Source organism: Dermacentor silvarum, chromosome 5 (genome assembly GCF_013339745.2).
Source record: "Dermacentor silvarum isolate Dsil-2018 chromosome 5, BIME_Dsil_1.4, whole genome shotgun sequence".
Taxonomy (NCBI): Eukaryota; Metazoa; Arthropoda; class Arachnida; order Ixodida; family Ixodidae; genus Dermacentor; species Dermacentor silvarum.
The window spans coordinates 132,494,900-132,507,682 of record NC_051158.1 but is presented as its reverse complement, the minus strand read 5'-3'; the positions used below and the strand labels follow the sequence as shown (position 1 = coordinate 132,507,682).

General features: G+C 48.1%; 1 protein-coding gene across 5 annotated transcripts in view; it reads left to right on the top strand.

The window, feature by feature from the left end:
• Positions 1-12,783, top strand: part of LOC119452590 (uncharacterized) — a 124,976-nt gene that overhangs the window by 74,205 nt on the left and 37,988 nt on the right. The gene's annotated exons all lie outside the window — the stretch shown is intronic.

The following is a 12,783-nucleotide window of genomic DNA, read 5'->3' as shown; positions in this document are numbered from 1 at the left end:
TCCCAATGGGTATTAAAGAAAGTCGTTAGGGCTTCTATTGAGTTGTCGTCCAGGTTTCTCAGCATTTTGTTTGTGAGCCCATCTTGTCCGGGTGTTGTGTTTCGAGTGAAGGGAGTGAAGCGCTGTCCAGACTTCCGTGATTTCAAATGGGCGATCTAGGTCTTCATTTGGCTTCCCACTATATTTTGGTATAGATGTTTGGTTCCGTGTGTGATCGCCGATGTATTTGGCCTCTAGCTCTCGCAGAATATCTTCATCCGACCCCGGTTGGTTGCGAAGTATGCGTCTGATTGTGTGCGAGGTTTGTTGCTTGCTTTTGGTTGGGTCCAGTAGGTGTTTTAGGATTGCCCACGTTTTAGACGAGCTGAGCCTTCCGCTCAGGCTGGCGCACATTTGTTGCCAGTTTTGGCGCACCAAGACAGTAGCGTATTCTTCCGCCTGTTGTGTAAGAGCAGCTATGCGCAATTTTAGTTTTCTGTTATGCTTTTGTTTGCGCCATCTTTTCAAAAGGCCTCTATGAGCGTCCCACATATGCACGAGATGTGGGTCTTCCACCGGATGTTCCGTGGTGAGTTGCATCTGCTTTGAGTGTTGCCTGATCGACTCCTTGAGCTCACTCGTCCATTGTTGCAGCGATGTGATATCCTCCTTTTCTCTATTTTGTTGAACTCTCGCTTTACGAAATGCCGCCCAATCCGTCAATAAGATCTGACTGATGCGTTCGCGTGTATGCTTGAGCGAAATGGTAACCTCCAGGATGTGGTGGTCACTACCCAGCGTTTCTTCCATATTTCTCCATGTAGCCTTTTCGTGGTTCCTGATCATGGTAAGGTCCGGACATGTGTCCCTTGATACACTATTTCCCACTCTAGTTGGAAAGTCTGGGTCTGTGAGGAGTGTGAGTGCGTGTTTTTGAATGAGCGAGTGGATGGTGTTTCCTTTCTTTGAAGTGAGGTTGTAACCCCAAGTCGGATGCATCGCGTTGAAGTCGCCTAGCACAAGCAGCGTGTTGTTTTTCGCCTCCTTGAGTGCCGATCTGATGAGGTAATCAAAATTTTCACCACACTTTTTTGGTGGGCTATATATGTTTAGGACGAAGACGCTGCGTGCCTTCCTGTCTGCCGGCAGTATTTCTATAAATACGTGGTCAATCTCACTACCATCCAGTGTGCGTTCTATTGCCGTCAGCCTGCGGCAGACAAGCACTGCTACCCTTGTATCTGTCTTTGCCATATATGTTTCATATCCGGACATGGTGGGCCTCGTACCTGTTTCCTGCAATGCGATAACCTGCGGTGGAGTTGTTGCGGTTTTTATGTATTGTTGTAGTGTGGCTTTTTTTCTTGAGAAGTTTCTGCAATTCCACTGCCATGCATGGAGTTCTTGTGCGTGATTATTGCGCTTACTCGCCATCGTGAGGTAATGGTGTGTTCTCCATGGACCTATCGAGATCCTCGACGCTTGAGTTCGCTTTCGGCTTCTTTCTTTTCTTTCCTTTAACAGGAAGATTGTCCGCTAGCTGCTCGCGGAAGGCGAGAAGCTGTTCCTGAAGTTTTTCGTGGAGGAAAAGTTGAAGTTGCTGCATCTGACGCTGTTCCTGCAGCTGCAGCTGTTGTTGTAGCTTTTGCGACAGGGAAGTTTCTATCTGGTGAAACATTTCGACGGACGACGGAGTGGTATTGGGAAGGGAGTTTGATTCCGATGACAGAGAAGCGAGATGCTCCTTGCAGGTGGTCGCTACCGCCTGACTTTCCGCTAGCGAAGCTCTTAGTTTGGCTATTTCTTCCTTTGCGGCTTTTATCTCATCTTTGGCCTCTTTCATTTCTTTAGTGTGTCTTTCTTTGATTTTTTCTATTTCTCTAATGTAAATTTCCCTAGTCTCCTTTAACTCCCTCGCGTGTGTCTCTCTGTCCTCTTTGAGTTGTTTACGGAGTTCCTCTATGAAAGTGGGGATTGCTATGTTTTTGTCTGCAGAGTTGGGATCACGAGCAGTGAGAGACGGAAAACAATGTTGTGACCAGCTCACCTGCGAGTTTGACGATTTCTGCTGCCCTGGCGCTGCTATATGCCTGGCACGGGACGTCGACCTATGTCGGGATCTTGACCGGGATTTCGATCGTGTTCCCGCCCGAGAGGAGTTCTGTGGCTGGCGAATGGTGGGCCGCGATTCCCTTTGGTCTGCTGTTTTCTTGGATTGATTCCGGTATCTTTCGGGACAATCCCTTGCAGCCGTGAGGTGTTCGCCATGGCATAGGGCACACTTTGGAGTGCACTCGTGATCTTGCGCAGGGTTGGCCGTACCACACTTTGCACACAAGTTCACGTCTGGTTGAGGGCACACGTCTGCGCGGTGTCCCACCGTGCGACACAGTTGACATACTTGTTTCGCGGAGCGGTACAAGTAACAGCGTTTTTCTCCGTCCATGTAATACACGACGAAAGGCACTTCTTCCCCTTCGAAAGTGATGAGAGCCGAGTGGGTAGTACCTAGCATTCTCGCATACAGGACTGCATGTCCTGGCGCGTAAAGTCCTTCCATCAGAGTCCTTACTGAGGTTCCAGGGGTTATGCCGTGGATGACACCTTTGCCCGAGTTGTCAGGCGTTGCTGCGTATGCGGTGACTGCGTATTCTTTCTCTCCAAGTTGTAGAGATTTGATTCCGATTAGCTTGATCGCGTAATCTCTGTCGGGTACGCTCGCGATGGCGATGTTTTGTTGTGGCTCTATTCTTACGATCATGGTTTGCGTGCACGTTCCGATTGGCTGATTACTCGCCCTTTTGATGCTGTTGGCGATTTGATCCGTCTGCCACCTAGCAAACGTAAAAGTTTCTCGAGGGCGGAAAATCACCTTGTAATCATCTTTCGGTAGCGGAGGGAGTCGTCTGTGCACCGGTGCGGATGCCGGTTGGGCGTGCTGCGTCTCCTGTGTCGTAGTTGACATAGATGTATTTTCTGCTGTTTTGCTCGGCGTGCATTTAGACTTCCTACTCTTTACTGTGATCCATGGATCGTCATTTTTCGGCTCTTCGGAGGATTCTGACGTTACTGGGCCGTTTTCTGACGTGTCCATGAGCACGTGCTGCTGGGGCGGCGTGTCCGCGTCCATGCTGTGTGCCAAGCGAGCGCTAGCCCTAGCCGTACACGTCGAAACAAAAACGTCGGTAAAGTCCGTAAGATTTGGTGGACTGGCCTGAGAGTGGTCTCGAAAGATGCCTCTTCACTTGCGGCGCTGGTTGACGTCGGTGTCAGGTCGATACGGCAAGTAATTCAGCAGATATTGAGGTGAAAAGCAGGAGCCCATGTGAGGCGCGTTCGCATAGGCCAACCTCGTCGTCTTCTTCCTGGTAAATACCAAGTTAACGATACGTTCATGGGAGCACCAAGACGTAGGCGGCTAGATAGATAAATACTGTCAAAGTGGCAAATGTTCGCCAGTGATGCTTCGCCCGAAATGTTCGGCAAATGTTCGGCAAAACGATGCTTCGCTCGAAAGGCGAAGCATCAATTTCGACATCCAATTAGTAGACAGCAGTACGGAGTAGGGATAGTAGTTTATCGGCTGCATAAACATGGACACATTCGCTTACTAACTGAATTAACAAGCTTGGTGTCAGCGCGCGCAAGCAACATGAATAGATCACACTCGATGACCACGGACAACCACTGTGAAAACGCTGGCGTGAACAAGCGCGGCCGCCGCATCGAGTGAAGGTTCGTGCGGTGTATCGCTTCAACGGGAACTGAGCGGCAAACGGCACAGCGCATAGAAAGCTATGAGCCGTCTGCAGAACGCTTTCAAGATACGGTGCCCGCGAGAGCCCGCACCGGTGCAAAGTACGCAATTGTTCGAAGAGTAGAAGTCGCCGCCCCCTCCCTCCCGCACTGCCTTCCCGCTTTCCTCCTTTCGCGTGGCAGATTGCGTCGCCAGTTATCCTTGCGCCCGGTTGCAAGATACGCATTTGGTGCCGCAGCACAGCGTCGCACACCCCCCCCCCCCCGTCCCCCCCACCATACCCCCACGGCCTTGCGCGCGACAGAGGAAGTCGCGTTTGCTGTCCGCCGTGCCTTAGCTCTCCGTGAAAGCGCACGTCCCCCACGCGCTTTCACTCGCTGATACGGCGCGCGGCGACGATTTTATCACCCTTGGACTTTATATGGAACCTCACGGCGGCGACGACGACGTCGATCGCAGAAACTCGCTTGAAGTGCCCATATAATTGCTATCGCAATAAAAGTAGTTTTGTATTTCCAACTGATCTATTATACTGCAACTGAACCATATTGGTCGCGCTTGGACAGTTGTGACCAGTAGATCAGTTGATGCGTTCATCGAATCAAAAGCTACGATGCGCGCAACTTTTGTCGCCATGTTCGCTGTAGGCTCTTAGGCTGTCTAGTCGAGTCAAATGCGTCGGCAGGAGGTTGGACGCGACCGCGCTCTGATTGGTCGGCGCTGAGAGCCTTCATTCGCCGCTCCGGCAAGCGGTTGACTGCCCGTGAACATATCTAGCCTGCATTGATCGACGGCGAACTGCCATCGGCCGCCGGGTGGACGCCACGCGCGGCCGTTCGCCAGTTTTTTTGTAAGAAAATCGCTCCATGTGGGTCGGGCTTTATACCGGTCGATCGACGAAGCCCAGCTGGTTGAACCTCTTCGAATAGTGGCGGCACTCCAGCTGCCTGATCTTGGTATTGGGAAGGTTGTGCGGCATGGGCTGCATCGAGAATGAACTTGATCCATGTTATGCTGCAGCTCACCTCTTGCTGTTTCAGCGACGACCATTCGGGATCCTCTTGTTTCTTTCACTGTGGCTGGCAGCCACCTTTCTCACTCTCCGATGTTGCGAGCCCAAACAGGAGTGCCCGGGTTCAGCTTGCTTTCTTGATCTGCCTCTGGACATATAGGAAAGGTTGTGGGTGGTGGAGGGCATGTACGTGTTTTACCGAGAACGAATCTGATATTTCAAAAGACGTGGAGACGGTGCTCGTCCATCATCCAGGGGTGTTCTATGGTAGCTAAAGAGCAGTTTAGCCAATCGCTCAGACAAGTCACCTGACCGAACCTTCTTGAGGCCATCTGTCAGCGTCCGCATGGTGCGTTCAGCAAGCCGGTTTTATTAGGGGTGATCTGGTGCCGTACGAAAATGCTTGATGTTATTTTCTGTCAGAAATTTCGCGAAAGTCTCTGACGTGAACTGTTGTCTTTCACCATGGTTCTTGGTATACCCAGCGTGCAGAAGATTTCACGCAAGGATGTAACTGCCAATAGCGGTGTAGCATGACTCACTGGAGTTGCTGTGAAGTTATGACCACTAGAATCATGGTGGTATTGAATAGACCGGCATATTCAAAATGTAGATGTAACCAATTCTCGTGCGTTAGTGGCGAGCTTTCTGATTTTTTCGTCGGGGGCATTGCGCTTGCTTTTATGCATATAGTACAATTCCTACACATTTGTTGGATAGCTCCATCAATCCCGGGCACCACATGACCGTACGGGCCAATGCCTTCATGGCAGAGATTCCCTGATGTGTTTCACGTAGGAGTGACAGCATGTCACCACGCGCAGCTTCGGGAATGGTGACGTTTTGACCCCAGTAAATGAGACCGCCGCAAACGCTTAGCTCACTATTTCGTGTGAAGTATCGTTCCAATCGCGGATCGGGTGCTTAGCGCTCCTTTGGCCAACCATGAAGCACATAGGACGACATTTCTGAGCACTTCATCTTTCTTGGTCAACTGTCTCATTGCTTGCGAAGAAAGGGGCGTATCATGCAGCTGTTGTAGCGAGTGCATGCACTGGTGTCGATCCTCTTATGTATTTTCGGTGGTTTCTAGAGGAGGACGACTGGGTGCGTCTGAATTCAGGTTGTCCAAGCCAGGTTTGTACTCTACCTTGTACTGGTATGCTCCCAGCAGCAAGCACCAACGCTGAATTCTAGCGGCAGCCATGGTGGGCGTAGAATGACTTTCACGAAATAGACGCACCATAGGCTTGTGATCTGTAACCAATGTGAAGGTTGTTCCCAGTGGGTAGTCGCGAAACTTTGATACTCAGAACACTAGGGCCCACGCTTCACGCTCAAGTTCTGAATAATCCATTTCCGCGTTGTGAAGTCTTCGAGAACGAAAACCTATAGGCTTGTAAACATTGCGAATGAGATGGGACAGGACAGTACGGCTCCAATTCCGTTCAGTGACGCATCGCACTCCAAGCGCAGCGGCAGTGAGGGATCGAAGTAAGCATTTTGGCATAGCATAAAGCGTTTTTTGACTTCTGAAACGTTTCCTGTTGTTTAGACCCCAATTCCAGCGACGTTCTTTCGTTGGCAAGTCGTAGAGCGGGGATAGAAGACTGGCCATATGGGAAGAAACTTGCTGTAATACGTGAGAAGACCCATGTAGGAACGCAGTTCACTCACGTTTATGGGTGTTGGCACCTTCATGATAGCGTCCCTGTTCTTCTCCAGAGGATGCAGCGCTCCCTTACTGATCTTGTGGCCAAGGTATACGCAACCTCAGGCATCCTGAACGTGCACTTGTCTTTCTGTAGCTTGACGCCGTACTCTCAAAACCGCTGAAGAACCACCTTGAGGTTCTTTCCGCCGTCATACCCCTTCCCTGCAACCATAATGTCGTCCAAGCACGCGTGGGCTCCCGGCCACTCACTCAGCACGCTGTCCATTGTTCACTGCAAAAATTGCTGGAGCAGAAGACACACCAAATGGCAGGCGATTAAAGCAGAATAATCTCCAATGTGTGTAAATAACAGTCAACTTCTTGGACTGCTCATCCAGGGAAACCTGGTTATAGGCGTCTCAAAGGTCCAATGTGCTGTAAACATCACCCTCGTGCAGTGCAGCGATAAGGTCATTGATTACCGGGAGTGGGTACTGCTGTGTCACACAGCCGGTATTTATCGTTAGCTTGTAATTGCCACCCAATCAGACTGTTCCGTCTTTCTTCATTAGAGGAACTATTGCCGTCGCCAACTCCGAGTGAGCGACCGGGGACAGTACTCCGGATTTAACAAGCCTGTCCAGCTCATTAGAAACCTTTTCTCGCATTGCATACGGAAGTAGCTTTGGATTTCAAAACTTTGCAACCGCGTCCTCCTTCATGTATAATTCCCAGCTAAAGTCCCAGTTCAGGTCCAAACACCCAGTTCATGTCCAAACACGTCTTCGTAATCACAAAGGATGTCTTGCAAGTTTTTCCCTTCTTCCTTAATACAGGACACGCTCAAAACCGCAGCTCTTTTGCTGTTCAGTGCCTGGATCAGATCGCGGTCGCACAGGCTGGGTCCGGAGACGCGAACTACGGTCAGTGACGCCGTAGCATTCATGCGCAGTATGAAAGTGGGAGCGTTAGCTTCCCAGCTATAGGCACCGGACCCAAGTAGCATGACAACTTCAAGCTGTGTTTTTCAAGGCAGCGCCAGCTCGTGCGATGTCGGCAGGCAGTAGACGTCTCAGGACACTACGCACACGGGTGAACCGGCGTTAATTTCCATCACAATGTCGGCTCCGCCCCAGCAAAAATTACGTCATATCAGGCTGACGAGTCCGTTGTCTGTGGTTGGTTTCGGCTTTAGTGTATACAAATGTGTGTAAACCTCGGTTTCGGCATTCTCTATTGAGCCGCTGCTCAGCGCCAAGCTCTCCTGCGGTCGCTTCTATTTAGATCGATTCCGGTGACAACTTTTAGACGATCCAATGGCCTGACTGCAGGTTTTTCCTGCCTGTCGCTGCCGTTTATTTCCCGCTAGTCTATGAAGCTCGAGCTCTTCCTTCGGTTCCGTCTGTTTAAAAGCTGAACACCCTATCTTGTAGCCTCTGCTGCAAACACGATGTTTTCCGCCTCGTGCAAAGTCCAAAGTAAATATAATTGGCAGCGAAGCTTCCATTGAAGCCCATACGTTAAAAACATGGCGTTCCATCGGGATTAGTTCCATCTGTGTGAGGAAGGAACACTTGTGTTGGAAGAAAAATAATTTGACGTTATATTCGTTAAAAACAGAAGTGACGGCATTTTGTTCTCAAAGGCGCAAAATTTGTTTTCGTGCCCCGTCATTCAACTTGATGAGCGTTTCCAGCTTTGGCGGTGGTAGCTACGGGTTGTGTTGTCACAACCGGAGGTGGCGGAAGAACAAGTAGCTTTCTCATTAGGTATCGCCTATGGTGCATACGATTTGTAACTGAACTACACAGGGATATTTTGACACGTTGTTATGTCCAAAGTAACTGCTTTCAAAGCATGCTGTAACGTTGTCAACCATAAGGCGCCTCAATTAGTTCAAGGTTGAGTGCAGCCTATAGCCGAGGTAACCAATCTTTTATGTAATTTGAGAGTCGAAATAAATTTATTGTAAATGACTAATGAAAGTCTTCACATATACAAATCTGAACAAGCACATCACACCAATCAAGAAAAGATTGGGAAAGGTGATGCAATTTGCTGAATGCAGCATGGCACCTTTTTTTCGTGCTCAGCCCAGCCATAGACAGAGCAAGGAAGTCATCTCTGATGTGAGGAATTATTTCGGAGATACCATACTCACCGATGCAATTTAGAACATGCTTTAGGCATTCTAGTGCATCAGAAGGCGGGATTCCGGCAAATGAACTAAAGGGGGGGGGGGGGGGGCGAGTCCGCGGGCAACTTGCAGTCGTAGGACGGCGGTTAAAGAAGGCTGCAAGCCTGTGACCAATCAAGGTTCATCAATTTTAACTTACATGAGCATAGAAAGGTCCGGCACTCTTTCTTGAGCGGTAAGATTGCATGAAATAGCCTAAATATTTGTTTATAAATATTAGTTATTCGTCATTGCACACTTATACCAGTAAAATCAGGTGCCTAATTGTCGAGCACCGCGTAAAAGAAAACGCAATTCTCAGCAGCGTTGAAGGCGCGTCCCACGCAAACATATCGTCTGTAAATCACAAGCAGATGGGCAGGTACGAAAAGGTGTTTGTGCAAAATATAGGTGTCGCTTATGCTTCCCAGTAGTTTTGTTGTTATATGCAATGCACTATATAATGCCACACAAATCTTGAAATTGTGTCGCAAATGCCTTCCCTGGAAAAAAATAAACATTTCTAATTGTATGTGCCCTGTCCTTAACCTAGCATGGGACAGGATGTACAGATGTTAGGTAGGGTGAGCGGCAGTGACCATATATTAGTGAGGTATAGCATTGCTCTCAGTTTGAAGAGAGAGAGAATAAAATTATTCAGTAGAAAAAGAGGCCAATCAAGATTCAGGTAGGGTAAAAGCAGATTAATTAAGGCTGGTGTTTGCGAAGAACTATGCGGGACTACATCAGAAAGATGAAGATAACACATATATAATGAATGGAACCGTAAATAGTCTCATTTCAGAAGGACAAATTTAGATGGTAGATAAGACACCAAGGCAACAAGCAGATAACCCCTCCCAAGTAGCAATAAACTTAATTAAGAAACCACAAAGCATGGGACTTTTTAATACAAGATATCAGATAGAATTCGCTGAACTGTCAAAGGTTATAAACAAGTAAGGGATATTTCAAATTTCACCGTCGGAGAGATTAAAGACGCAGTAAAATATGCGCACAGCAAAAAACTGTGAGAGGAAAAATTGACATACGACAGGGAAGGAGGCGTGCAGTGAAAGTTAAGCAGGGTAATATCATCAGAAATTTCAATGATATAGTAAAGGCAGCAGAAGAATTCTACACAGACCCGTACAGTACCCACAGCCGCCACGCAACCTTCATTGGAAGTAGCGATGAAGTGGATAAGGTGGCTGCTTCTGGAACTACCGATGAAGTGCTTGATGAGACATGTCCCCTGGAAATAACAGTCGCTCTGTTCAAAGATGGAGGAGATATTATACATTAAACGCCGATGAAGTGCGGGACTTAAACACATTTCCTCGATGTCAGTGTACCAGATACCTGAAGGAATGTCAACATTATTCTCCTATGTACTTTCCAGTAGAGTCAGGGAAATACTTGATTTCAATCAACCGAGAAAACAGGCAGGCATCAGGAAGGGCTATTATAAAAATGATCACATCCGTGCCTTCATTCAGGTAATAGAAAATTTTGCAGAGTACAACCAACTTCTCTATTGGGCTTACATAGATTACAAAAAAAGCATTTCATTGAGCACATATAACGTGGATTCATTGGGTAATAAAGGAGTACCGCAAGCACACTTGAATATCTCGGCAAATACTTACAAAGGCACCACAGCTACCTCGATTCCCCGCATAAAAAGTGTAATATTACGTATCAGAAACGGTCAAGCAAGTAGGCATACTTTTTCCACTGTTATTCACTGAATGCTTAGAAGACGCATTCCAGCTATTACACTGGGAAGGATTGAGAATGAGGATCAGCGGCGAATATCTCAACGACGTTTCGTTTGAAGAGATGACATTGTCCAATTTATCAATTCTGCGGGCGAATTGCACCAAATGGTTCAGGTTGTTAGCCGAGAAATTTCAACCGAGAGAAAGTGCAGTAGATAAAAGTAAAAATCAATAGCCTAGCAATAGATCAAAAATTCGTAACCAGCAATGAGCCTGTATAATCTATGTATGAATACGTTTACTTAGGTCAATTACTCGCAGGCGATGCTGATCACAGAAAGGAAATTTACAGAATAATAAAAATTGGTTAAGTGTATATAGCTGGCATTACTAAATCATGTCCCGGAGCTTACCACGATCGTTGAAAAGAAGCGTACGGGAACTGCATTATACTGGTACTAACATATAGGGCAGAAACAGGGATTTCGACAGAGAGTCTTGAGAACAAGTTAAAGAGTGCGCAACGAGCGAGCAAGCGAGAAATATTAGGTGTAAATTTAAGGTACACCAAGAGAGCGGTTCGGACGAAACAGAAAACTAAGGTGGACTATAACATAGCTGACATTAAGCGGAAAATATGGAGTTTGCCAAGCCAAGTAACTCTTCGAGAAGATAACCAACTGGTGGACCATCAGAGTGAGAAGGGAAGAGAATTGCAATCGAGGGCGGCTGAAAAGTAGGTGGGTTGATGAAAATAACTAATTTGCAGGCACAACTTCAAATCAGCTAGCATAAACGAAGGCTAACTGGATATCGCAGGGACAGGTCGTCGTCCTGCAGTAGACACAAAAAATGGGGGCAGCTTCGCACTAGTGGTGCGAAGTCTGAGCAAACAGCGAAGCTGAGGGCCCTTTCTTAGCTTTAACTTGGCTTTTCATTAGCTTTCACTTGGTTCTGTCTTAGCTTTAGTTTGGTTCTCTATTAGCTTTAACTTGGCATTTTCATTAGCTTTAACTTGGTTCTCTCTCGAGCGTCGTCGTCTTCTTCCACAGCTGGCACGTTGGCACCCCTCGGCGCAACCGTGCGAACGCGTGGTTGCGCGGCGAACAGGTGGCGGCTCAGCGGAGGCGAGGAGGTGGCTCTCCGTTACTGGGCGACGCCCGTAACGTCATCGCCAGGCGGAGGGGCTCTCTGCCTGCACCACCGGATTACCTCCAGCTTAAACAGCTTCGCTGCGAAAATAGGCTGATGACGAATTGTCTGTCATCCAAAGGAATAATGTTTCCACCTTACTTCTAAACTGTATCCATATGTCGTCCGCTCTCACCAGCCCTCGGCATCAAGGTGGCGAATCAACATACCGCTGAAGGCTAGCTGTGTGGCTGCGTGTTTGCCTCCCTGATTAACTGAGAAGACAATTAACTATGGCTGTAATTCACGCAGTTAGTGAGACGCACCATAGATCAGGGTTGCGCACGGGCAACTCCAGTGTGGGAGCATATCCGGAATCATTTCATATTTTACAGTGGACCGACCTGTTAAAGGCTAGGTTTGCCGGGATCCTGTTCGCGTGAAAAAAAAAGCTATAATCATCAACAGTTGCATTGGCTCCCTGTGCGTGGCCCGCCATTTGTGCATTAGCGCAGGTGTCAAAACGGATGATGGAAGGTCCATTGTTATACCCCTCGCCACCGTCAATGCCTCTTTCACAAGTGTCGCGATACTCGACGGCGGAACATTCCAACAATCATTGTGACCCTTTGTGTTGTGACGTAGGGATCACGCTACCGCTGTTATCCACCGTTGCCCTTTAGACTCACTATATATGGAACGGACGCTCGTTTAACCACATCTTCCATGATCCTGACGTCAGGATCTTGATGATGCTGTGCAATGTGCCGCGGCTGTGAACACCTTGGCTCATACGCTAGTATGTGACGATGGGGCGGACTTGACGCAGCAAACGCACTACTTGGCCATCGCACCGTGCGAAAACAAGATGCCGGTGTCTTGGCCCTTTGACGAACATGTTGAATACGCATCAATATATTGAATAATGATAACATGTAAATTCACTGTAACAGTATTCACTATAGCATACCCACCATAGTCGCATGAAGGCTATTAGCATCGACTAAATTCGCGTCGGTGTTGCCTCGACTAAGAACTGGCAAGTCATGGTTGTACTTTTTCTATGGTAGCTGTCGCCGTTACAAACTGTACGATTGTCTTCGGCGGGTTTCAAATGAGGCCGACGAATAGCTATTCCTTCATGACCCCCATCAGGTACTGCAGCTTCTTTTCCTGAGTCATATCCGCGTCCATGTGTCGGAAAAGTTTCTGCATTTCCTTAACGAACACAGCTATAGGCTCATTGTGGTGTTGCGGCCGGGTTCGAAGGATGGCATCAGTATGTTGCTATCGTTGGGCGCTCGGTTATGTCGATGCCAATCCTCTCCTACAGAGGTCCGACGTCTTCAGTAT